Below are 26,857 nucleotides of genomic sequence, written 5' to 3'. Positions count from 1 at the left end.
TCAAAACATAAAAGGAAAGAAAGAACAAAACAAAAACAAACTAAAATATCTTGAGCCAGAGCCTGAAGAAGGCCAATAAAGGCCGAAACGTCGCGGCGGCTCAAGAAGTATGCATGCAAGCCCAAGACGGGCAATTTTTTGATCCAGGGTGGGGTCCAGCTTCCCGACCCCGATGGCCCGTGCATTCCGGGGGGGTTTCCCCTCGGTACTTACCTTAAACCTAACCCTAACCCTAACCCCTAACCCTAACCCTAACCCCCCCCCGGCTGGGCCTCCCTTGGGTGAGGGTGTCTAGTGATAATGGCCGAAACGCCCGATGATCCCAGGGTCCACTACTGACGATGTGCCTCCAAATTTCGATCAAGATTATCCTTTAGCTTTAATACCACTATCTGGATACATAAAAAACTAACCAGCTAATTAAAACAGATAAAATAGGGAAATAAAACAGATGGACGGAAAGGTGGAAAACCCCTCTAGAATACTGAACTCAGGAAAATAGAATGGGTGACAAACCCTCAATTGAAACCACAGTAACAGATGGAAGTGGAAAAGTCGGGCTGGACATAGCAGTGACTGGGGTGCAACGTGACGTGCGACGGCCCGTGCATGCCGCTGGCTCTCCATTCAACTGCCGAGTCGTCGGACGAGGTGGGGAGAGCCTTTGAGATATATTTCACAAACCTAACCCTAACCCTACCCCCTAACCCTAACCCCTAACCCTAACCCTAACCCTAAGACAAAAAACAGAAGGACAAAAGAAGTCACATTGAGACACAAAACAGCCTTAGGCCCAATCCTGAAGAAGGCTGAAACAAGCCGAAACGTCGACGGGCCTAAGGCTTCATTTAACTTTTGCGCAAACCCCAAGCTGGGGAATTTTTTGATCAAGGGAGGGGAGCATCGCCCGACCGATGGACAGTGCATTGTGTGCGTTCGCCAGGCCCCCACTATTTTATAAGGTTCCTAACCCCTAACCCCAGGCCCTAACCCTATCCCCAACCCCTAACCCTAACCCTAACCCTAGATTGGGCTTTCCAAAAAAACAGAACAAAAGTCAAAATTGGACATTTACAAAACCAAAAAGGAAAGGAAACCAAGATGGAAAATATAAGGACAAATGTAAAGGGATAGATGGAATAAAAAGGGACAAAGAATACAGAAACAAGGAAGGATAGTACAGACAAGGGGGTGCCAACGTAAACAGAAGCCAAACCAAAAACAAGGAGAGTGGCTACAAAACACAAAAAAGAAGCCAAAATAGAAAGGATGGCTACAAAAAGGAAAGTTGTGAGCCCCAGGTGGGCAGACGAAAGGGACAGGGGGTGCCATAAAGGGAAGAAAGGGAAAACAGAAGGACAGAAAAAGTCAAAACAAAGGGGAACAGAAAGACAAAAAGAGAAAAGGAAAAATACAAAGACAAAGAATAAAGAGAAATAGAAAGACAAAAACAGTCACAGAGAAACACAAATAGCCTTAAGCCCAAGCCTGAAGAAGGCCGAGTAGAGCCGAAACGTCGCGACGGGCTTAAGGCAACATTGAGCTCTTGCAAGAAACCCAAGTTGGGTAATTTTTTGACCAGTGGGGGAGATGCATCACCGGAACCCGAACGTGCCCGTGCATTGTGTGGGACCTGGCGATTGCTGGGTCCCCACGTCTTACCCAATACCTAACCCTAACCCCTAACCCAACCCCTAGCCCTAACCCTAACCCTACCCTAACCCTAACCCTAACCCCTAACCCTTAAGTTCCGCTCTCACTAGGATGTCCTTAAGGTTGGGGTTTTTTCTGTATGCGGAAATAACCTTTAAGTCTTGTAACAGTGTTGCCTCTCTCATTATCCTTTCCAGGTTCCGTTTCAGGTGGTAATTTGTCCTCATTGTGTAGCTTGAGAATGTGGAGGTTAGTGGTATAATTTGTTTCTGTAGTTCGATTTGGGGTGGGTTTTTAAGGGTTCGTGCTATTTGTCTAAAAGATCTGGAATATCCCCTTTGTCTTAGTGATTTAGTGTTTTGGATGAAAGCTTTTTTTATGTAGTAGTGCGTGTGTATCCGTAGGCTTGAAGTAGACTCGTGTGTGCAGTTGGCCTGTGTGGGGAAAATCTGATTCTTTGTATATGGTTGTATCCAGAAAGTTCACTTGGGTTTCGTTTATTATCAGATCTATTTTGATCGATGTGTGGTGGTTGTTGAGGGTATCCATGAAATCCTGGAATTCTTCCCTTGTGTGCGTCCAAATACCAAAGATGTCGTCTAGGTATCTGACGTAGCAGTCTGGTTTCTTGGTGCATTTTAGGAGAGCTTTCTGTTCACAATCAGCAATATATACACTGCTCAAAAAAAAAAAAAGGGAACACTTGAACAACACAATATAACTCCAAGTAAATCAAACTTCTGTGAAATCCAACTGTCCACTTAGGAAGCAACACTGATTGACAATCAATTTCACATGCTGTTGTGCAAATGGAATAGACAACAGGTGGAAATTATTGGCAATTAGCAAGACACACTCAATAAAGGAGTGGTTCTGCAGGTGGGGACCACAGACCACTTCTCAGTACCTATGCTTTCTGGCTGATATTTTGGTCACTTTTGACTGTTGGTGGTGCTTTCACACTCGTGGTAGCGTGACACAGACTCTACAACCCACACAAGTGGCTCAGGTAGTGCAGCTCATCCAGGATGGCACATCAATGCGAGCTGTGGCAAGAAGGTTTGCTGTGTCTGTCAGCGAAGTGTCCAGAGGCTGGAGGCGCTAGTAGGAGACAGGCCAGTACACCAGGAGACACGGAGGAGGCTGTGGGAGGGCAACAACCCAGCAGCAGGACCACTACCTCCACCTTTATGCAAGGAGGAACAGGAGGAGCACTGCCAGAGCCCTGCAAAATGACCTCCAGCAGGCCACAAATGTGCATGTGTCTGCACAAACGGTTAGAAACCAACTCCATGAAGATGGTATGAGGGCCCGACGTCCACAGATGGGGGTTGTGCTCACAGCCCACACCGTGCAGGACGCTTGGCATTTGCCAGAGAACACCAGGATTGGCAAATTCGCCACTGGCGCCCTGTGCTCTTCACAGATGAAAGCAGGTTCACACTGAGCACATGTGACAGACGTGACAGTCTGGAGACGCCATGGAGAATGATCTGCTGCCTGCAACATCCTTCAGCATGACCAGTTTGGCAGTGGGTCAGTAATGGTGTGGGGTGGCATTTCTTTGGAGGGCCGCACAACCCTCCATGTGCTCGCCAGAGGTAGATCCTCAGACCCCTTGTGAGACCATATGCTGCTGCGGTTGACCCTGGGTTCCTCCTAATGCAGGACAATTTTTTTTTTTTCCTTGTTTGAGTTGGTTGATATGTTCCCTATCAGTTTGGATTAATAGTAGTAATTCTTGTGGTATTTTATCCGGGTCGGGTTCCCAATTAGATGGTGACGTAAAGGGTTTTCTTTGGTCAGGAGTTCCTGGTACGAAGAATATGGCTAGTTTAAGTCGTCTGTGATATTGTGTCAGATCCATTTTGAATGGTGATCGGACGTTTTTGATTAGACCTGGGCTTGGGGCAAATGAGAGGCCTTTGTTCAGCATTTGGGACTGTTCAGGTGTAGGTGTGAAGTGTTCTGAGAGGTTGACCACAGTTTGGTTGTCTCTGGATCCTCTGTGTTCCAGAGGTGTTCTTAGTCTAAAAAAGCCTTCCAGGCTGTCCACATGTTTGTTGCTGTGTTTTGAGACCAGTGTATTTTGTCTCTATCTGTTTTGAATTGTCTTTTCTCCAGTCGGGGAATGTGTCTTCCAGTTTCTTTTATCAGATGGTTCAAGGTTTGGATGTTGATTTTAATGTTTTCCGGTAAGCCGTCTGAGTAGTTAATCAGTGGGATGTAGATCTGGGCCTGTGGAAATGTGGCTGATGCTGTCTCCACTAGGGAATGTATTTCCTTTCTTAGTAGGGTAGGGTTCCCTTGGTTTCCACACATTGCCTCGTTAGTCCTGTGTTTGGGTCCTTATCCTGCCTGCCGCACTGCAGAATCGTGACACTCATATGTCAGGGCTGTTGAATATTTACAAAATTAAGTGGACGGGACGTGCTAGCTGGGCACATCTTGGCCTTATTCATGCATGAATGTTCAGATATAGTTGTGCATTTGTAAGCTGTGGTGGTATAATCTGACTGGTTTAATCACTGTTCCTGTGGTGACCGCATTTTGTTGATTTCACACTGTGGTCAAATTGCATGGATAGTAGTGTTGTAGTACTCGAGATCGGTCTTGGTCTCGAGACCGGTCTCGAGACCGCTTTTTGATGGTCTCGGTCTTGTCATGGACTCGACCGCATTTGGTCTCGGTCTTGTCATGGACTCGGACCTTGCGGACTCGGGATTTTATTTCAAGACCAGTCAAGACCACAGCTGTGAAAATATCACTAAATTGCCAGAATACTGTCCAATTTATTTAACATCTTTGCTTTTATTGGATGCAAAACGTACTGATTCAAATCCAACAAAGATTGCGCTCCTCTGCCTCTCAAAGGAGCGCACCTCACAGACTCCGCCCCGGCTAGGTCGCTGCTATTATCGCTGCTTACGTCTGTATCATTTCACCTCAGTTTGCAATCTACCACAGAGCACGGACAGTTTCATTCACAGTGTGTACGTTTGATCTCACTATGGTCACGCGTGTGCTGCATAAATCGAAATAACAACCGGCATGAACACGAAGAGAAGTAAGAGGGAAAATGAAGATCAAAGGAAAATTTCAGGCTTCCGATTCAACAAAAAAATCCCAGCATGAAAGGTAAATACCAACCTTCATGTATTTTGATACACAAACTAAAAATTTAATGCAAGTTTTAGGGCTGCAACGATTCTTGGAATAACGCAATTCGATTATTAAAAATCCTCGACACAAATTTGTTGCTTTGATGTTTCGTTTCAGCTCTGCAGCTCAGGTGTCTCCGTGTAAGCGGAGCATTTCCAAAAAAACCAAAAACGACCCTTTAACGCGAGTGGATCGCTGAGATGTTTTTTCACGCCCCCACTTCTCTGTGCTGTGAGTGCACATGTTTGAATGTGCGCACGTGTTGTGCAGAGGATGTCAGTTGTTATTTTTTCTGTACATCAGCTGTAGCCACCAGAACAGATCAATAACCACAGTGTACTGGGAAAAGGGGGGCTGCCATTAGCACTAGCAATCGTTTGGTGCCCCCTCCACCCCCTTCAGTACAGAGGGGATCCGTCAAAATGTTTTTAACAACCACCTGATCAGCAACATGAAGAACAGAGAACTTTGTAGCTGCTCCATCCACCCTGTTTGTTTCACACAGAGAAACATCTGCAGTACGGAAGTTAAAATAAGCTGATGAATTGTTAAAATGAAAAATTATTTCTTATCCAATTACTTGATTAACTGACGGAGTAATCAATTAAATACTTGTTTACTAAAATAATTGATAGTTGCAGCCCTACTTGTATTCAGAAAGCCATAGTCAAACATTAATTTTTAAGCACCAGTAGAGCTATGAGAGGCCTTCAAGAATAAAATACTACAGTGCCCAGCAAGATGATGTCACTTCCTATTGTTGCATTAAAAACGTGATAGTTTATGCTCACACTATGGTGGCTGATATTAAAATGTAGGAAATGCTATTAGCAGCCGAGGAATCTGGATTATGTTTTTGTTGTGTATTTTTTTATGTGATTTCTGCAAACACAGTGGAAGGAAACGGCACTCTGGGACACATTAAATACTTGATGTATAAATGTAACTTTTCTGGATTATATGCAAAAATGATCATTCTATCAATCTAATAAGGCCTGATTTAGAGTTCTGCATTGATCCTTTGTGCATAACTGAAAATCCTCTCTGAACCAAACCTGACATGCACCTCGAGAAATGTAACTACACGTCCAAAAAAACTGATTACTTCTTTCTGGTTATGTCTTAGGCCCCATTACTCAATTAACAAGTGGGAGCGGCATTTAGTGGTTAGTATTAGCTTACTAATTAGCATTAGCATTAGTGCTGGAGTGAGAAATATTTCTTGCTAGAACCCGGAAGTTACCATGGCCACCACCAATGGTAACAGCAGAGAAGTAAGTAAGTTGTTTCTCCGCCATTAGTACATTGAGCTAGCGGTGGGCAGATTGATCCTAATATCGATAATATGGATGCCAACGTTGGTATTGGTATTGATCAATATCAGTGTGATGAGATTGATACTTTGGCTTCAGTTTCTCTCCTGTATGCAGTGCTGCGGTTTCATCAAAGATATGAGCTGACTGTCTAAGTGTCGCTCCTGTCACAGCACAGAGCACTTTGCTCCTCCCCTCCCCACACTGTTTTGTTATACTGTCATGTGATGCATAACATATTTTATTTGGGAAAAAAAAGGATGAAAACAATGAAACATTTAAATCAAATTTAAATGTAAATTTGTAGAAAATTAGTGAATGAAGGGACATTTTTTATAAAAATTTTTTATTATACTTTCTGAAAAATCTACCTGGAAAAAAGTTTGCATTTGTTCTTGAGTGATGATTTTGTACACTTAATTTATGAAAAAAAAAATCCAGACATCAATTTATGGGGAAAATTGTTTTATTCTATTGTTTCAGAACAATAACTTTTATTTTGATAAAGTATTTTCTACTTACATATAAACTTTGCCCAATTCTATTCTGGGTTTTAACTAATTAATGATCCAAAGGAAAAAAATCTCAAACCAGTTAAACTTCATGGAAATTCTTCATAATTATTAAAAAGTATTGGTATCAGTATCGGTGATAATGGCCCTGTGGCATAGGATCGATACCAAATTATGAAGTGTTGCACACAACTACATTGAGCAGCATACACCAGGAGTGATTGACAGTGCTAAGACCCTCCTCCTGGCTCTGACTGTTTGTTTTTGACTGGGAGCTTTTCAGGGAGGAGGTGGAGGAGCTCCATTTTTTTCGCAGATTATCGGTCTCATACTGTCTGACATGGTGACAGTTTTAACAAATATGTAAAAACCAGATTTTTTATAAAAGTTACATCCTGCAGCTTTAATCTGTATAACATTAAAGGCTTTAGTTCTTACTGTTGATGAGTGTTTGCCATTTTTTCAGTTTTACACATTTACCTATGTGGTTTTGAAAAAGCACCCATTTTTACAAAGGTTGTTGGTTTAAAAACAACACAACTTTATGCATAGTTTATGAAAGGCAGAGAAAAGTTAAGACTATTGTGATGAACTATGAATAATTGTTTTACATTCTGTGATAAATGATGGAAGTCACCCAGGAGTATTAAATAAAGATGGTTATATTTATTTGAGCTGTGAGTTTTTAATATCAGGGTAATTTTATGGGAATGCGGATCTTTCAGATCAATTTGAGAAGTGATTTTGATCATGTTTCACATTTTATTGTGTCATGTAGTGTCAGGCACTGGTCTTGGTCTTGTCTCGGTCTCGCCCTCCCTCGGTCTTGGTCTCGACTGGTCTCGGACCCTAAAAGTCTTGGTCTTGTCTCGGTCTCGATACCCTCTGGTCTTGGTCTTGTCTCGGTCTCGGGTTAGGTGGTCTTGACTACAACACTAATGGATAGACTAGTAGACCTCACTTTCATGCCTCATTTGTGGTCTTGGGGTGCCATCATGTGATTTGTGATATAACAGCATAATTACTAGGGATGTTTCTGGCAACTAATTTTTTAGTTGACTAAACAAGGAAAAAAAATTTAGACTAACACACTCAGATATCAAGTTAAATTTTAGGCCTGTTTAATGGAAAATGTCAAAAACTGTCTAAACAAAGGCATTTGAAACCATTAATCACATTCTTCAATAATGAATCACACTTTAAATGCTGCTTAACTGTGCAGCACTGTGCATCGTGCATTATGAACACCTCACGTTATACTCTCTTGCTCCAGCCTCTGACGGGGACGGTCGCATTCTATCTCTCTCCCTGCCCTCCCTATCTTTCCTGCTTGCTGCTTGCTGTGAGAGCGTCTCTTGCACACTGTTCGAATAAGAATAAGATTGAGAGCAATATGGATTTGGCAAACTGGGCCTTCAAGACCATTGATCGAATTTTTTCCACTATGAGATCTGGGAAAGGGGAGCCTGCGTGTCCGAGTGGAACAGACCCGGTTGGATACGTCATCGACTCTTGGAGCTCGTGGAGACCGGTGTGCTTCTCGGCCCTCGAGGTGGAAGACGTGGAAGACGCTTACATATTTGGCTATCTGGTAGCGGTATCTTTTCTGTTTGGGCTTGGAGGATACCTGATTTACCGAGAAATCAAGAAAACCTGGACGGCAGTTCGACATCTGCAGAGGCTGCCGAACCAGGTGGATGGGCTGACCAGAATGGTACAGACTCAGACTCAAAGCCTGATGAACCTGAGCCGTAGACTTGGGGAGTAGCAGGTGAGAGGGGTTCGATCTGGAGATAAGGTACGGTTCTGCACAGTGAGGACGGTAACTAATGAATTTGGATTATTGGATTTATTGAATGGTTTCTCAGTGAGACTGAAGGCTGTTGAAAAAACAAGCAGCCTGTTCCAAAACAACATCTGCATTATCAGAATTCGGCTCCCTAGCCGGCCTTGGCTGGCAATCATATCTCTCCAGAGCTATGCGTAACGGCCGCCCTCCCCCTCAGCCCTCTCTGTGATTTGTGAAGCTGGATCTGGTGTACCAAGGCCGCTGATGAACTTCCATCACTATCAGTGAACTGTTTGGCTGGGAGCTGGCATCTGGGCTCCACAATGCCCCCACCCTCTCGTCTCCGTCTGCATCCCCTCCTGACCCTGACCCTACCCACCATACTGCTATCCTGGCTTTATATGTGCAATATGCTTTTTGCTGAGGTGTTTTTTGGAACCTTGTAAGGTGTTCTTTATGAACACAGTATGAGATGATTTTTTGAACCTAACTATCCCAATGTATCTCTTTCTGTCTCTCTGCTAAAGGTAGCGCCGTTGAGAAACGGTTGCATGACCTCAGACATCTGTCCCCCCTGTCTGTGTTATGTTTTTGCTTGTTTTGGATGGATGTTCTGTTAACTGCAATTTCCCCATTTGTGGGACTAATAAAGGCATTCTTGATTCTTGATTCTTGATTCTACTCCAGACAATGAAGAAAAAAAAAATTATGTTAAATATATGAAAATGGGTTACTGCAAACAATGTTTATGCATCGTTAAAATATAAGAAAATAACATCCAAAAAATTAATAAATTCTCCCCCAGCCTCCTCCTCCAGCTTATCCCTGATTCAGACTTCAGCACTGGGTCTTTGTAGAGCTACGGCATAACCTACGTAAGTGGCTGATGTTGTTGCTGCTTTTATGCTTGTGTGGGTGCGTTACCTTTCATTCGTGTTCCAGTGTTTTTTCCCCTGCTGGATCCTACTCTTTGCTGCAATCAGGTTTTTTTAAAGGCACAAACACATTTTTCCCTTTAGTTTGTTCTTCTTTGTGCAAACTTGGTGGAAGTAGTTGGAAATGCATGCAATGAAATGGCAGTGTTTCCCAGGAGTGTGTTTCAGGTTATGTTGAAAAATTTCAAGATAACTAACAATTAGACCTAATAAAAATATCAGGCCAAGATTAAGAGAGTTGTGGCATTTTTCTATATTAATGTCAGGGCTGCTTAACATTTAGGACAACTATTTATGGCACTGAGCATCAATTAAAACAATTAGGCTAACCAACTAGTACATCTGGTACCAACTAGTGACAATAGCAATGATTAGTCATCTAGTCAACTAGTCACGCACATCCCTAGTAATTACATATTTACGGCACTTTATGGCCCAATTGCTGTCCACTTGCATATGATATTATTTCTCTAATGCTCAGAAATTCTGTATGCTGTGACCCAGACAAAGTTTTCATTCTTTTGAAAGCCTGACTCTTAGTCTTGTCCATCCTAATTGGGAAGATCAAAAACCTGTTTTATTTGTTATTATCTATCGTCCACCTGGTCCTTACTCAGAGTTTCTGTCTGATTTCTCAGACTTTTTATCTGATTTAGTGCTCAGTTCAGATAAAATAATTATAGTGGGTGATTTTAACATCCATGTAGATGCTGAGAATGACAGCCTCAACACTGCATTTAATCTATTGTTAGATTCAATTGGCTTCTCTCAAAATGTAAAGGAGCCCACCCACCACTTTAATCATACTCTGGATCTTGTCCTAACATATGGCATATAAACTGAAGACTTAACAGTATTCCCTGAAAGCCCCCTCCTGTCTGATCATTTCTTAGTAACATTTACATTTACTTTAATGGATTACACAGCAGTGGGGAATAAGTTTTATTACAGTAGAAGTCTTTCTGAAAGTGCTGTAACTAAGTTTAAGGATCTAATTCCTTCATTGTTATGCTCTTCAGTGCCATGTGCCAACACAGTGCAGAGCAGCTACCTAAACTCTGCTCCCAGTGAGGTCGATTATCTCGTCAATAGTTTTACATCCTCACTGCGTATAACTTTGGATACTGTGGCTCCTCTGAAAAGGAAAGCTTCAAATCAGAAGTGCCTGACTCTGTGGTATAATTCACAAACGCACAGCTTAAAGCAGATAACCCGAAAGCTGGAGAGGGAATGGCGTCTCACTAAATTAGAAGATGCTCATTTAGCCTGGAAAAAGAGTTTGTTGCGCTATAAAAAAGCCCTCCATAAAGCTAGGACATCTTACTATTCATCATTAATTGAAGAAAATAAGAACAACCCCAGGTTTCTTTTCAGCACTGTAGCCAGGCTGACAAAGAGTCAGAGCTCTGTAGAGCCGAGTATTCCTTTCACGTTAACTAGTAGTGACTTCATGGATTTCTTTACAAATAAAATTTTAGACATTAGAGAAAAAATTATTCATAACCATCTCAAAGATTATTCTTCATGTTCGGCTGCTTTCAGCACTGCTGGTATTTGTTTAGACTCTTTTGCTCCAGTTGAGCTTTCAGAGTTAACTTCAATAGTTACTTCCTCCAAACCAGCAACATGTTTGTTAGATCCCATTCCTACTAGACTGTTCAAAGAAGTCTTTCCAATTATTGATGCTTCAATCTTAAAAATCATCAGTCTTTATTAGTTGGCTATGTACCACAGACCTTCAAGGTGGCTGTAATTAAACCTCTACTTAAAAAGCCATCACTTGACCCAGCTGTCTTAGCTAATTATAGGCCAATCTCCAACCTTCCTTTTCTCTCAAAGATTCTTGAAAGAGTAGTTGTAAAACAGCTAACTGATCATCTGCAGAGGAACGGTTTATTTGAAGAGTTTCAGTCGGGTTTCAGAATTCATCACAGTACAGAAACAGCATTAGTGAAGGTTACAAATGATCTTCTTACAGCCTCTGCCAGTGGACTCATCTCTGTTCTTGTCCTGTTGGACCTCAGTGCAGCTTTTGATACTGTTGACCATAACATTTTATTACAGAGATTAGAGCTTGCTATAGGTATTAAAGGTACTGCACTGCAGTGGTTTGAATCATATTTATCTCATAGACTCCAATTTGTTCATGTAAATGGGGAGTCTTCTTCACACACTAAGGTTAATTATGGAGTTCCACAGGGTTCTGTGCTAGGACCAATTTTATTTACATTATACATGCTTCCCTTAGGCAGTATTATTAGAAAGCACTGCATCAATTTTCATTGTTATGGAGATGATACTCAGCTTTACCTATCAATGAAGCCAGATGACACACATCAATTAGTTAAACTGCAAGAATGTCTTTTTTTTTTTTTTTTTTTTTTAGCCTGTCATGTCTGGCATCTTTCACAATCGGAATGATGATCCGAATGTACTGATGTACCAAACATATTTGCTTTGACAAGAACAGCTCTATATGTTTCCTATAGGCTCTTCTTGTTAATGTTTGCAATTTTATTTTTATTTATTTATCTTTTTATTTAGTTATTCATGCCAAGTCTGACAGGCAACAAGGAAGGGGCAAGAACAAGAGGTGGGGGGGAGAAAAGGGGGGGGGGGGGGGGGGGGGAGAAAAGGAAGAAAGGAGATAGATTAAAAAAAATAAATAAATAAATAAATAAAAGGGGTTGATATACACACACACACACACACACACACACATCCATACACACACCCATATGCACCTACATATACACACACACACACACACGTTTATTGTTTGTAGTAATGTGTGTGTATGCGCCTTTGTCATGCAATGTATTCGATAATGAGGGCGAGATACTGCAACCATGCCCCCCGCGATCCAGAGGCAGATAGGGAAGGACCCAGGGGACCCAGGCCATCCACAGCACAGGAGCTCAGAAGACTTGGGGCCACACATCCCGATGGCAACCGCGTACACTCCCCAGAAGAGGAAGGAGGGAGGCTACAGACGGAACCCCCACAATCCAGGGGCTAGAGTCCAGAGAGCCAGAGACGACGGGCAGCCCACCCCCCCCCGGCAGGCCGGCACCCCCAGCACGAGCCAGGCATGCGGCCCCCGAGGCCCCACGCGCCCGAGAGCAGCCCGACACCCGGCAGAGCCCCCCCCCGCGCCAACGAGGCCCAAGCCACCCCCAGGCTACAGCCGCCAAGGGAGCAGGCCAAAAACCATGCCGAGACATCCGGCCACACACCCCGGGACCCACGGGCACCCACACCCCAGGGGCGGCAGTGACGACCAGTGGGGAGCAGCGTGGAGCGGTAGGGAGGGGTAACTCCCACCCTCCGTGTCCCACAGGTGCCAAGGCTTGGCAAGCCACCAACCCAGGCCCAGCTGTCCACACACACACACGCGCACAAGCACGCACGTACACACACACACACACGTACCAGTCATTCCCTCATGTACACACACGCACATATACACGCACGCACATTCGCATGCACCAGTCACACACTCATGCATACGCACATGTAACATACATGGACACCTAATGTGGGAGAGCGGGTACCAGCACCAAGCCAGCGGCAACCCAGGGAAGCAGCCAACCCAGCCCAGAACAATGAGCCAGTCCCCAGCCCAGGCGGGGTGCATGGAACCGGGGTGTGAGAAGGCCCGCCCGCCCCCTCCTCCCACTCAGCGTGTTGGGGGGGTGATGTGAGTGTATGTACTGAGAAGAATGTGTATAGCTGTGTGAAAACTACAGTGCTTTTAAAATTGGAGGGACAGATGTAATATGAGCACTGAATAACAGCGCCCATCCACACTGTCCCCCCAAGGCCCTCAATGTCTAAAATGTAAATAAAATTGAGGTGCAGGCAGCAGTGAACAGACAAGTGGGGCCACCTCAGCAGTGCCACCCACTAACCACTGTGTGACACACCTGCCCCCCAAGGCCCTATATGTACTATGATGTGTTGTGAGCTGTATAATGCAATTAAAAAAGGAGGAGTGGGACATCACGCAGCACAGCGAGCAGAGCCGAGGTGATGGCCCTACTCACTGCAGCACGAGCCTCCCTCCCCCGAGAACCTATGTGTGCAGAATGTGATGTTAAACTGAGTGGGAGGAGGGGAGGGGCCAGGATAAATATGACCGGGAGGCAGACGACTACCCCCCGGAGGAAGAGAGCCAGCTAGCTACTGGCTCACTAGGCACCCCAGTTCCCTACACCCCCCCGCAGCCCAGGGAAGGCAGGTCCAGGGCCTGAAGTGACCGCACCCCCAGGACGCCACCGTACTCCAGGCCGGCACCCACTGCCCCCACTGCGAACAGGACACAACACACACCCCCCATGCATACAAAGGACAACAAATATCGCACACACACACACACACGCACGTACGCACACATACACACGCACGCACACACACGCACACACACATAGACACACACATACTCACACATACACACACACGCACACAGTGGTCCTGAGTCAGAACCAACCGGCCCCGTGTGGGGCAACTGCTGCTCCCTCACCTGAGCGCCCCACCACCCCATGGGGGAGGGCACCCAGAATCCCGGAATGCCAGCCAGACACCCCGACACAGCCAACCCACCCCACACGGCGGTGCGCCCAAGGGGGCACAGACCCCTCCAGCGCAGGGAGGGGCCCAGCCAGGAAACGGGCAACCCCGGGCACCAGGGCCCCGACCCCCGCACCCCGGCCCCCACAGAGGAAGCCGGCCACCCGGACGGGGCCAGCACCGCCACCACGGGATCCCGAGCCCCACACCCCACGACCATAAGAGCACCATCCAAGTCCCCACCACCAACAACCAGGGCCCGGACACAGAAACCACAAAACGGTAGCCACCGCCTCCAGGCCAGAGCCATCAGACACCCAGGCCCCCCCGGCCCACCCCCAGCCACCTACCGGGTGCGCCGTGAAACCAGACCACAGCTCGTCACCCCCATCATGCAATGGAGCTGATCAGTGGGGACCAGAGAGATTCAAATTTTGCCAGTTGATTTTTAGAGGTGGCAGACATTCTTTCCAAACTAATGTGGTCTAAAAGTAGATTCTTATAGTGAGTAATGCATAAATCATTTTTTGATTTCCAATTCATGAGGATAGTTTTCTTAGCGATGCATAAGGTAGTAAGAACTATGTGTGATATATTTGTTTCCATGTTTAATTCACTTAAATGACCTAGAATGCACAGTTTTGGTGATGTTGGGATATCGCAATTAAAACATGTGGATAATTCCTCACATATCCTCTGCCAGAACCTCTGAACAGGTGTACAAGACCAGACTGCATGCATATAGTTTTCAGTATGGTTGCCTGAACAGTGGGTGCATATATTTGTGTCTCTGAGGCCCATTTGGAACATCCTGTGTCCTGTATAATGTATTCTATGGAGAGTTTTGTATTGTATAAGTTGTAAATTCGGACTTTTAGTCATTTTGAAAGTGTTTAAACATATCTGTGTCCAGAAGTTTTCCTCTGGGTTAATGGAAAGATCTCGCTCCCATTTTGTAGTTGGGAGGGATATTGAATCATTAATTTTTAATAATAACTTATATATTTTTGATAATAATTTAGGGGTATAAAGATTTAGAAATTCTGTTACCAGTACAGGGGTTTCTAATTTTAAATTATTTAAATTAAACCTTGCCTGTATGATAGACCTCAACTGCTGGTATTCGAGAAATTTGCTATTGCTAATTTCATATTTGGAAATAAGTTCTTCAAATGAAATAGAGGTCCGATCGTGAATAACATGTTCTAAATTCTTTATTCCTTTCTCTTGCCATGTTGAGAAGTTCAGTACTGTCTTTTTCTGACATATATCTGGATTGTTCCAAATGGGTGTCAGTTCACATGGGATAAGTGAAGACTTTGTTATCTTTAAGAATTCCCACCAGGCTGTCAGAGAGGTATTTATGTTAAGACTTTTAAATCCGCTATGATGTTTAATACTGACGCTAATGAAAGGTAAGTCAGAGATTTTCACTTTTCCACAGAGTGTTTGTTCTAAATCCAGCCATGGGCTGTCTAAAGGGCTTGATTTGATCCATCTTGAAATATACTGTAATCTATTGGCTAAGAAATAGTGATAAAAGTTTGGGAGTTCTAGACCACCACTGCATTTTAGCTTTTGTAAAGTTTTTAAACTTATTCTTGAGGTTTTATTTTTCCACAAGAATTTTGAAATGTTTGAGTCCAGAGATTTAAACCAGGCAACAGAAGGTTTATTAGGGATCAGTGAAAACAAATAATTGATTTTAGGCAAAATCATCATTTTTACTGTGGCAACTCTCCCCATGATAGATATAGGTAGAGAGTTCCAACGTGTGAGATCATCCTCTACTGTTTTTAATAGAGGAATATGATTCAACCGTACCAGGTCTGACAGCCTGGGGGAAAAATTAACACCTAAATATTTAATATTGCCAGATTGTAGTGAGGTGGTCGTGGTGTTCTGAAAATTACAATTTAGAGGTAAAACGTTTGATTTACTCCAACTGATGGAGTAGTCTGATATAGATGAGAACTTATCTATAAGTGTGATTGTTTTTAGAAGAGAAGTTTGTGAGTTCTCAAGGAAAAGTAATACATCATCAGCATAAAGGCTTATCTTATGGTCTGTGTTTTCTGGGTTAGGGTTAGGGTTAGGGTTAAGGTTAGGGTTAACCCTAACCCTTGCTGCTAGTGGTTCAATGAAAATGACAAAGAGTGAAGGAGAAAGTGGGCAGCCCTGTCAGGTGCCTCTCTGCAGACTGAAGCTTTGGGAAATAAGATCATTTGTTCTAACACGTGCATTTGGAGAGCTGTATAATGTTCTGATCCAGTTTTTGAAGGATGAACCAAATCCAAATTTGTGTAGAACTGCTAACAGAAATTTCCAATTTACCCTATCAAATGCCTTCTCTGCATCTAAAGAGACAACTGTGGTTTCTAATTTATTACTAGAACAGTAATCTATTATATTTATCAGTCTGCGTGTATTATTCGCAGAGTGCCGACCCTTGATAAAACCTGTTTGGTCTGGATGTATAATAGATGGAGTGATTTTTTCTAACCTTCTGGCAAGGACTTTGCAAATTATTTTAAGGTCTACATTAATCAGAGAGATTGGCCTGTAGCTGGATGGGAGTGTGGGGTCTTTGCCTGGTTTAAGAAGTAGACTAATGTTAGCAGAGTTCATGTTTGGAGAGACCGCATGATTGCTCTGAATCTGAGCCACCATTCTGAGAAAAGAGGGTCTTAGCACAGACCAAAATTCTTTATAAAACTCTGCTGGAAAACCATCTGGGCCTGGGGCTTTATTATTTGGGAGATGCTGTATTGCTTCGTAAAATTCAGATGATGAAAGAGGCGAATCAAGAGTCGCGGCCTGTTCATCATTTAGTTTAGGTAGATTAATGTTATTAAGATATTCTTCAATTTCAGCATCAGATGGATTAATCTGCGATGAGTATAAGGCTTCATAGAAGTCTCTAAAAGAGTTATTTATTTGTTGTGGGTCGTGGGTAATATTACCAGTTGAGTCTTTAATAGAATAAATGGCTGTTTTTTCTTTATTTAGTTTTAACTGGTTAGCCAAAAATTTTCCAGATTTATTTCCATGTTCGAAGTTTTCTAAACGCAACCTCTGCAACATGAATTGTGTCCTTTTATCAATTATTTCATTTAACTCCAGTTTTAGTTTCCTCATGTTGTTAATTATATGTTCTTGTGGTGAAGCAGCATAGGCAGTTTCTAAAGATTTAATTTTCTGTTCTAATTCTAACACAAGTGTTTTTTCTTTATTTTTCTTATGTGAGCAGTAAGATATTATTTTGCCCCTCATTACTGCTTTTCCTGCTTCCCAAAGAACACATGGTGATATTCCAGGAAGATCATTATTTTCTAAATATGCTGACCACTCCTTTTTGAAATATTTAATGAAATCTTGTTCTTTAAGTAATGATGTATTAAATCTCCAGTTCCTGATTGGTGGTGTGACTCTTTTCTGTGTCAGAGACATAGACACCGGTGCATGATCACTGATAGTGATAGGGTGAATCTGAGTGTCTGTGATATCCATCATCATGGAGCTGCTAACTAAAAAGTAATCTAAGCGGGAGTGAGACTTGTGTACTGGTGAGAAAAAACTATAATCTTTCAGAGTGGGGTGATGTGAACGCCAAGCATCACAAAGACCAAAATCCTTCATGTACTGTTTAAGAATGTCTGCAGACTGCCAGTTCCTTTGACTCACTGCTGTACTGAGCCTGTCAATATCTGCATTAAGTACCAGGTTGAAGTCTCCTCCTATTATAAGTGTGGTGTCAGAGTGATCGGACAGTAAAGTGAAGAAGGTATGAAAGAAGGAGGGGTCATCAACATTTGGCCCATATATACTAGCAATGCATAAATCTATATTTTGAATAGTTAAATTGAGTATTATAAATCTACCTTCTGGGTCTGATGTAGTATTTCTAATGATGCAGTTTATCTTTTTGTTAATCAATATGGCTACACCTCTTTGTTTGGAGTTGTAGCAGGCTGAGTACATGTGAGGGAACTGTGGAGAGGAGAGTGTGTGCGCAGATGTTCTGGACACATGTGTCTCCTGTAGAAACACAACGTCAGCCTGTAAATCATTTAACCGATTAATAATTTTCACTCTCTTTTCCCTTGAACCAACTCCACGTACATTCCATGAGACAAACTTGAGTGTGCTCATGTTTAGATTAACCGGTGAAGTGTTGTGTGTTTACTAAAGATGTGTGCGCGCGTCCTCACATGTGTCCTCCATGACCTTGTGTGCGCATGTGTACGTGTCCTGCATGACTGTGTATCCTGTATGGCAGTGTGTGTGCTGTATGTCCGTGTGGCAAACATGTTGGGTGCAAAAAAAGAAGAAGAAAAACGAGTGTAAAGTGAGAGAGAAATGAAACAGTGCAAACACCAAAGAGCCAAGCATAAAAAAAAGAAAAAAAAAACAACATGATAACAAAACAAAGCGCTGTGCATTAATTGTTATATACAGACCTGTAGACCGGCCGCGGTTTAAGTTTACCTCTTATCTAATCAATTACATGCTTTAAATTAACATGAAGTTGCTCCTAATAAAGCCATGGGGTAACCTCCCGGTCCCTGTACAGCTGACCGTTAACATAAAGCTTATCTACAGCTACCGTAGCTCTGACGCCCTCAGTGATGTTTTTCTTCCTTATTGGAAATAATACTCGCCTCCGATCGAGAATCTCTTTTGGAAATTGTTCATTAACACTGTAGTGTGTTCCACGCAGCTCTCTGCCCCGACTCCTGACCTGCTCTTTTTGTTTGTAATGTTCAAATTTAGCTACAATTGGCCGAGGCCGTTTGTTATCGGGCTTCTTACCTCCGAGCCGGTGAACACGATGGAAAGTTATATTTTTTACCGCTTCACTCGAGAGTTTCAGCTGATGCTGGAGGAATTCGCGAACCGAGGCTTCGGCATCCTCCTCTGCTTGCTCTGGGATCCCGGAGAAGACGAGGTTGTCCCGCATGCTCCGAGCCTGGATGTCCAGAATGGTCTCCCTCATTTTCTTGTTTTCCCCGGTCAGCTGTGTCATCCCATCGGTGAGTTGTTTCACGGTATCCCTCAGCGTTTGGTTCTCGACAGCGAGCGACACCACTTGCTCTTGGCTAAACTCCAACGACACCCTCAGTTGTTGGAATTCTTTGTGGAGAACCTCCACCAAGGCAAGTCGGGCATCTAGGCTAGTTAGCTTCTTGTCGATGGAGTCCAGGACATCAGTGAAGCTTTTCTCTGGGGATAATGTGGATGTGCTTGTTGAGCACTCGGAACAAGTGCGTTTAGAAGTTGGTGTGGCCATGGTAGCAGGATTTTTTTGTGGTTTGCCCATCACGAAGTTAACAAAGCACTCGTCGACGTAGCTCTCCAGGCTGTCCAATGTTTCCTCGTCCAGTTTGTTATATTGAAAGAATTAATAGGCAGAGGTTAGTATTAGGAATAATTCTATTTTGGTATAAATATATTGGTTTGATTTACCTGAGTTGCACCGGTTTGTTTAATATACCGCCATATTACTTACGCACAGCTCTCGCGTGATCTCAGCAGTGACGCATCTCGACTTCCATCTTCTGCCTCTTTCCGCTTGTGCAGACAGACAGCATGTAAATCAGCTGACTGCTCTGCAGGAATGTCTTAAAGACATTAAGGCCTGGATGACCTCTAATTTCCTGCTTCTAGATTCAGATAAAACTGAAATTCTTGTTCTCGGCCCCACAAATCTTAGAAACATGGTGTCTAACCAGATACTTACTCTGGATGGCATTACTTTGGCCTCCAGTAACACTGTGAGAAATCTTGGAGTCATTTTTGACCAGGATATGTCCTTCAATGCACATATTAAACAAATATGCAGGACCGTTTTTTTGCATTTGCGCAATATTTCTAAAATTAGAAACATCCTTTCTCAGAGTGATGCTGAAAAGCTAATTCATGCATTTATTACTTCTAGGGTGGAATATTGTAATTCATTACAATAGTCCACCTCACATCCACCTCACAACTGATCAGGTGAGAAGTCAGCTCAGAAAGACGACGATCAGGAAGGCAGCAGGTCCAGATGGAATCAGCCCCAGACTGCTCAGGGATTGTGCAGACCAGCTCTGTCAGGTGGTACTGCATATCTTCAACCTGAGCCTGAATCTGGAGAGGGTTCCTGAACTGTGGAAGACTTCCTGCATAGTTCCAGTGCCAAAGATCGCACAGCCCAGGGAGTCCAACCACTACAGACCTGTGGCCCTGACTTCTCACCTGATGAAGACCATGGAGAGGCTCATCCTTCATCACCTCCGCCCACTGGTGAGCTCAGCGCTGGACCCCCTGCAGTTCGCCTACCAGCCCGGCATTGGGGTGGACGATGCCATCATCTACCTGCTGCACAGATCCCTCTCTCACCTAGAGCAGGCAGGAAACACTGTGAGGGTCATGTTCTTTGACTTCTCCAGTGCTTTCAACACCATCCAGCCTGCACTACTGAGAGGGAAGATGGAGGGAGCCGGAGTAGACAGTCAGCTGACGGCATGGACCATCGACTACCTCACCAACAGACCACAGTATGTGAGGTGCCATGACTGTATGTCTGATGTGGTAGTCTGCAGCACGGGGGTGCCACAGGGCACGGTCCTCTCACCCTTTCTGTTCAGTCTGTACACCTCAGACTTCAGGTACAACTCGGACCACTGCCACCTACAGAAGTTCTCAGATGATACGGCCATCATTGGATGTGTATCAGATGGGAACGACCAGGAATACAGGGGTGTCATCAGTGACTTTGTCGGCTGGTGTGAGAACAACGCACTCCAAATCAACGCCAGCAAGACGAAGGAGATGATCATAGACTTCAGGAGGAAGCCACCCCCTACAGCACCGGTGAACATCCAGGGAAAGCATATTGAGACAGTGGTCTCCTACAAATACCTGGGTGTTCATCTCAATAACAAGTTGGACTGGACTACAAACACAGATGTCCTGTATAAGAAGGGCCAGAGTCGACTCCACCTGCTGAGGAGACTGAGGTCCTTTGGTGTCTGCAGGACTCTGTTAAAGACCTTTTATGACACAGTGGTAGCATCTGCCCTTTTCTATGCAGTGGCCTGCTGGGGGGGGTGGATGCACCGAAAGGGACAGGAGCAGGATCGACAAACTGGTGCGGAGGTCTAGCTCTGTGTTGGGATGTCCTCTGGAGTCTGTGATGGTGATGGGTGAGAGGAGGATGTTAGCAAAGCTGACATCCATCATGAACAACCTCCATCACCCTCTGCATGAGACCGTGGGTGAGCTGAGCAGCTCCTTCAGTCAGAGACTGAAACATCCTCGCTGCAGGAAGGAGCGCTTTCACAGGTCATTCATCCCAACAGCAGTTAGACTGTATAACACATCATAATGTCTGAGTCACTTGGACACTTTACCTCCTCTGCCATCACTTTATCCTTACAGTCCAGATACATTTTATTTATTACACTCACCCATATAATGCATACCGTGTATGCTGTGTACCTTACCGACTACAAATGTATATAATATTTTGATATCTGTATATAGTGTTTTGATGTGTGTGTATATGTACATGTGTGTATTGACTATATATTTTCTGTATATAGTGCTTATGTATATGTGTATAGTGTTTTTCTATTTTATTTTATTCTATTCTATTTTTAGTTTTCTGTACTGAGCTGCTGTAATGCGCAAATTTCCCCGTCGTGGGATCATTAAAGTTTTATCTTATCTTATCTTATCTTATCTTATCTTATCTTATTATTATCAGGCTGTCCTAAAAGCTCCCTGAAAAGCCTTCAGCTGATCCAAAATGCTGCAGCTAGAGTACTGACAGGGACTAGAAAGAGAGAGCAGATTTCTCCCATATTGGCTTCTCTTCATTGGCTCCCTGTTAAATCTAGAATAGAATTTAAAATTCTTCTCCTCACATACAAGGTCTTGAATAATCAGGCACCATTTTATCTCAAAGACCTCATAGTACCATATCACCCCAATAGAGCACTTTGCTCTCAGACTGCTGGCTTACTTGTGGTTCCTAGGATACTTAAGAGTAGAATGGGAGGCAGAGCCTTCAGCTTTCAGGCGCCTCTTCTGTGGAACCAGCTTCCAGCTTGGATTTGGGAGACAGACACCCTCTCTATTTTTAAGATTAGGCTTAAAACTTTCCTTTATGATAAAGCTTATAGTTAGGGCTGGATCAGGTGACCCTGAACCATCCCTTAGTTATGCTGCTATAGGCCTAGTCTGCTGGGGGGTTTACATAATGCACTGTTTCTCATTCACCTTATTTACTTTGTTTATACTCCACTCTGCATTTAATCATTAATTGATATTAATCTCTGGCTCTCTTCCACAGCATGTCTTTCTCTCCCCTCAGCCCAACCGGTCGCGGCAGATGACTGCCCCTCCCTGAGCCTGGTTCTGCTGGAGGTTTCTTCCTGTTAAAAGGGAGTTTTTCCTTTCCACTGTCACCAAGTGCTTGCTCATAGGGGGTCGTTTTGACTGTTAGGTTTTCTCTGTATTATTGTAGGGTCTTTAGCCACAATACAAAGCGCCTTGAGGCGACAGTTTGTTGTGATTTGCCGCTATATCAATAAAATTGAATTGAATCGAATTAAATTGAACTGTATAATTTTTATTTATATATTACAAATGGCTTATTTACTAGTCAGTAATTAGGTGCATTTTTTATAGTTATGAAAAAATACTCATCATTTTGGATGAAAACAGCATGTCCAACATGTCAAAAAGCAGGTCAGACATACTAAATCACATGTTTCCTAAAAAGCCTCCTGCTCACTACATTGGATAGAACATGCATTGATATTTGTTCCACCCTCCTCCGTGTCATGGACATAATTTTACAATGTTTATCATACTGAAATACATTGTATTTCAACAGGCTTATGTACATGAAACAGCAATGCATCCCAAAAAATTAATATTCAACTTCAACCCTCCAGCATTAATTATGGTTAAGCTCAGGTGACAATGAAGTGCTATGAAGGGGGCCCCAAATCAAATTTTACTCAGGGACCCTTCAAGGCTTGGGCCGGCCCTGATCAAAAGGGTGGAAATGTGATGGAAAATTTGTCTCAACTCTAATAACCTCTGTGTGCCTCCTGGGTATGTAATTGTAATTTTCCTGTACAAAGACTGAGTGTGCAAAGATGAGAAAACCAAATGTAAGCTGTGTCCAAGGTCATGACGTAGGTCATTATCATGCTGGTACCAGTCTTAGTTTTGACAGCAAATTTGATTTCGTTTTAGTTATAGTCTTTTGACGAAAATGTAATTTAGTTTTAGTCATAATTTAGTCATCTGAATAGTTTTAGTTTTAGTCTAGTTTTAGTCGACTAATTAGCATAAGAATATAGTTGACCAAATCTACAATCGATTCAGTCGACTAAAATACAAAGGGTGTAAAATGTAAATGCTTTTTCTTCAGTTCCCTTGAATTAGTCATTATACACACTTTTATGAAATTAAACATTTATTAAAAGTTATGGAATATTATTGCTTGAAAGACCAATACACACACAAGCATACTGAACAAACAACATCTTTATTTACCTGACCTTGTTTATTGAGCATAACAACAAAATATTGATGAGTAGGCCTGCTCTGCCTGAAAAATTCACAGGCTAGTGTGGAGTTCCTGGGTTTAGATCAAATTTGTGTAATTGTGCATTTGATTGGATGTTTTCCTAATTTGTCCCACCCTGTCACAAAATTAAATCAGTTCTGATTGGGTCTGGTCCCTGCCTAGCATTTTCATCTCGTTTTCATTCATTGACAAAAGTGTCAATTAATTTCATCATAATTTTTATGCTTTCAGGTAGTTTTTATTTAGTTATTTTTTATTTTTAGTCTTTTTATTTAGTCATTTTCGCCATGAAAAAAGGCTCGTTGACAAAAACTATGACAAAAATAGTTTGTCAATGAAATTAACACTGGCTGGTACCAACATGATGGTGGGAAGAAAACTCCCCACAGCCAGAATAGAACTGCATCCATACATGAGTATAAATGAGGCGTTACAATCCTCCTTCACTACATCTATGAATCTCCTCTGTGGTCTTCGTCTATTCCTTCTGCCTGGCAGCTCCATCTTCAGCATCCTTTGTCCAGGATATTTGCCCTCCCTCCTCTGAGGGAGTGCTCCAGGTGACCTGATGGTCCGTCAGTTTCGGTCGTTTGTGGATGAAGCTACGAAACAGAAATGTGTCAGAAAGGAGCTGTCCCTGTGAGGCAGAGAGGAGGGAAAGGAGAAGATTAGAGGACGAAAAAAGACAACGGTATGTTTCCATGAGCAATTACAGCACGTTTAGTTTGTAACCAGCTCCAAACGTACTTAGCTATCGCTAGCTGACTAAGTATTGTATTTATCATGTCACTGTGTCTGTCAAAAACAGCCTGTCAGCCTGTGTCACCGTCCTCAGTGTGTAACTAGTTAATGTACGTTTTGCTTGGATATTATCATCATGTCATGAATTTTTGACCCAGCATTTATAATTTTAGGACTTTCATTTTTCAATTTATATTGTTAATGTTACTGTTTGATTCCTAGTTTATTGTGTTTTTGCAGTTTTGAATTTTTGTCCTTTTATGCTAATTCCTGGTTGGTTTCAATGTTTATATCCCCAGGCTTCTTTGTTTTCTGAGTGCTGTGCTTGGCTGTTGTTTACTTTCTATTTAATCGTGTTTCAGTTCTCAGCCTTCCTGTGTTCCCGGTTCTGTTTGGTGTTTCAGTGTTTCTGGCTTGTTCTCCTGTGAAGTGGATTTTAGTCCTGGTCTCTGTTCCTTGTGCTATATTTAAGTCCTCCTCCTGTGTCCAGTTATGATCTTGTTGTGATCTTGTTGCTCTGGTGTAGGTATTGCAGTCCCTCAGTGTGTCTGCTTTCCTGTGTCTTCAAGTCAGTATTTGTTTCCACGTCTACTTCCTGTTTTCCTTTGTATCGAATTCAGTTTTACTCCCCTTGTCTTGTTCAGTTGTGCTCCCTGCTGTGTCCTCTCTCCCTGATCACCTCGTGTGTGTATCATCTGTGTCCTCCTGTTCTTTGTCACATCGTCTCACTCAGGTGTGTTTCCTGGTTCAGAGTTTCCCTGAGTATTTCTAGTTGTTGACCTATTAGCTCCAGGTGAGCTTTCTAGTTTTCTTGTATCTGATGTGTGAAGTAAATGAGTTTCTATGAAGTTTCACGAGGTTCATGGTATATGTTTGTCTTTACTAAATGTACATTTACTTCCCTGAGAAATTTGTCTGGAAAATAACATAACTGATTAAAATACATAAGTACATAATGTTTTAGGTCAGAATGTTCCTGCTATGTCGCCATTGTATCAATAACAGAAGCAAGGACTCCTGAGTGGAGTGGTCAACGAGACTAAACATGATAAAGGAACACTTGGAGGGAGAAGCAGCTGTGGAATCCTTTTTCTCTGTCTTGCACATTTCTTGTTTTGAATGATGATGTAATCAAGACTGATAAGCTGTGACTATATGAGACTGTAAGCTGAATTAGAAGTTGCCAGTACTTCATGCCATCTCACACAGGCATGGCATGCAGTCTGACCCAGATTAATCTGTAAACTGTTTGAATTGGTTTTATTAAATTTAATAATTGTACTCCTTATTTCGTTGTATTGTCTCATTCCTGTTTGATAAACGAACATCCCGGGCGCACCACCGGGTGGGGTGGGTTGGCCTGGCCTGCGTCGGGGTGTCCGGCCTGTGCTTTTGGGGCCCTGGGGGTGCATGCATTGCAGGGGGGTTGGGGAGGACAGGGCACTGTATTTCCAACTCAGGCCAGTATGTCCTGTCACTTGTTTGTGTCTATTGTCGAGTGAATGGGCGTCTAGTGTGAGCGGGCCGCCCTCTGCGGTGGCACCAGTCTCAGGCACTGCAGTGCGCCGGGATGCTGTCAGCACGGCCCCAGGCTCACCTCCCCCTGCCCTGTGCTGGGGTGTGGGAGGTCGGGGTGCCTATTGAGCCAGTGGACAGCTGGCTCTCTTCTTCCAGGTTGCCTTTTCTCTTCCTGGTCATACCCCCCACCCACACAAACACACACACACACACGCAGAATACACATCACTCACAGATGTAGGGTGGAGAGGCCACGTGGAGAGTCGTGCGGCCACTTGCCTCTCCTTTTTAATTGCACTATAGTCATTATTATTCACAATACATACACATACAACTTGATACACATAGGACCTTTGGGGCAGGCATGTTACCCAGAGGTTGATGAGATGGGGCAGCTGTGGTGGCCCCACTCGGATCCTCGTTACTGTCTGTCCCCAAATTTTATTTGCACTTTAGACATGGAGGGTTTTGGGGGGGCAGTGTGGGCGAGCTCTGACGACCAGCAGTTGGTGCTTGTGGCACAACTGTCCCCTCAATTTTAACTGCACCCTATACACCTCATTCATTCACAAACATAAATACATACACTTACAAGTTGGGGAGGGGGAGGGGTGGATGGGTCATCTCACACCCCGATTTCTTACACCTCGTCCGGGGTGGGGGTCGGGTGGTTCCTTGGGGACCGGGCTGGCGGCATCTTGGGGTCGCTGTTGGCCCTGGGGTGGTTTCTACTCGCCCCATCTTCAGAGGGTGGGTAGCTTCTCAATGCCTCGGGTTCTTTGGGGCCCTTGCTCCTCGGCTGGGGGGGGGGGGCTCCATCTGGGACCTCCCTCTCCCGTCTGCTGGGGTGGGTGTGCGGTTCTCTTTGGAATGAGTGGCCTCGGGTCTTCGTAGGTCTTGATGGGCTGCTGGTGGCCTGGGCTTCCTGGGGCTTTCTTTGCCCGCCTCTAGCTTCTGATGGGCAGAGCTGTGGCGTTCTGCCCTCACTGGTAAGTACATTTCATGACACAAACACATACACCCACGTAATAACACAAAATGGTTGGTTTGTGTAACCATGCTTTTTCTTTTGTTTT

The sequence above is a fragment of the Archocentrus centrarchus genome, chromosome 14, assembly GCF_007364275.1.
Source record: "Archocentrus centrarchus isolate MPI-CPG fArcCen1 chromosome 14, fArcCen1, whole genome shotgun sequence".
NCBI classification, from domain to species: Eukaryota; Metazoa; Chordata; class Actinopteri; order Cichliformes; family Cichlidae; genus Archocentrus; species Archocentrus centrarchus.
This window is presented reverse-complemented; position numbering follows the sequence as displayed.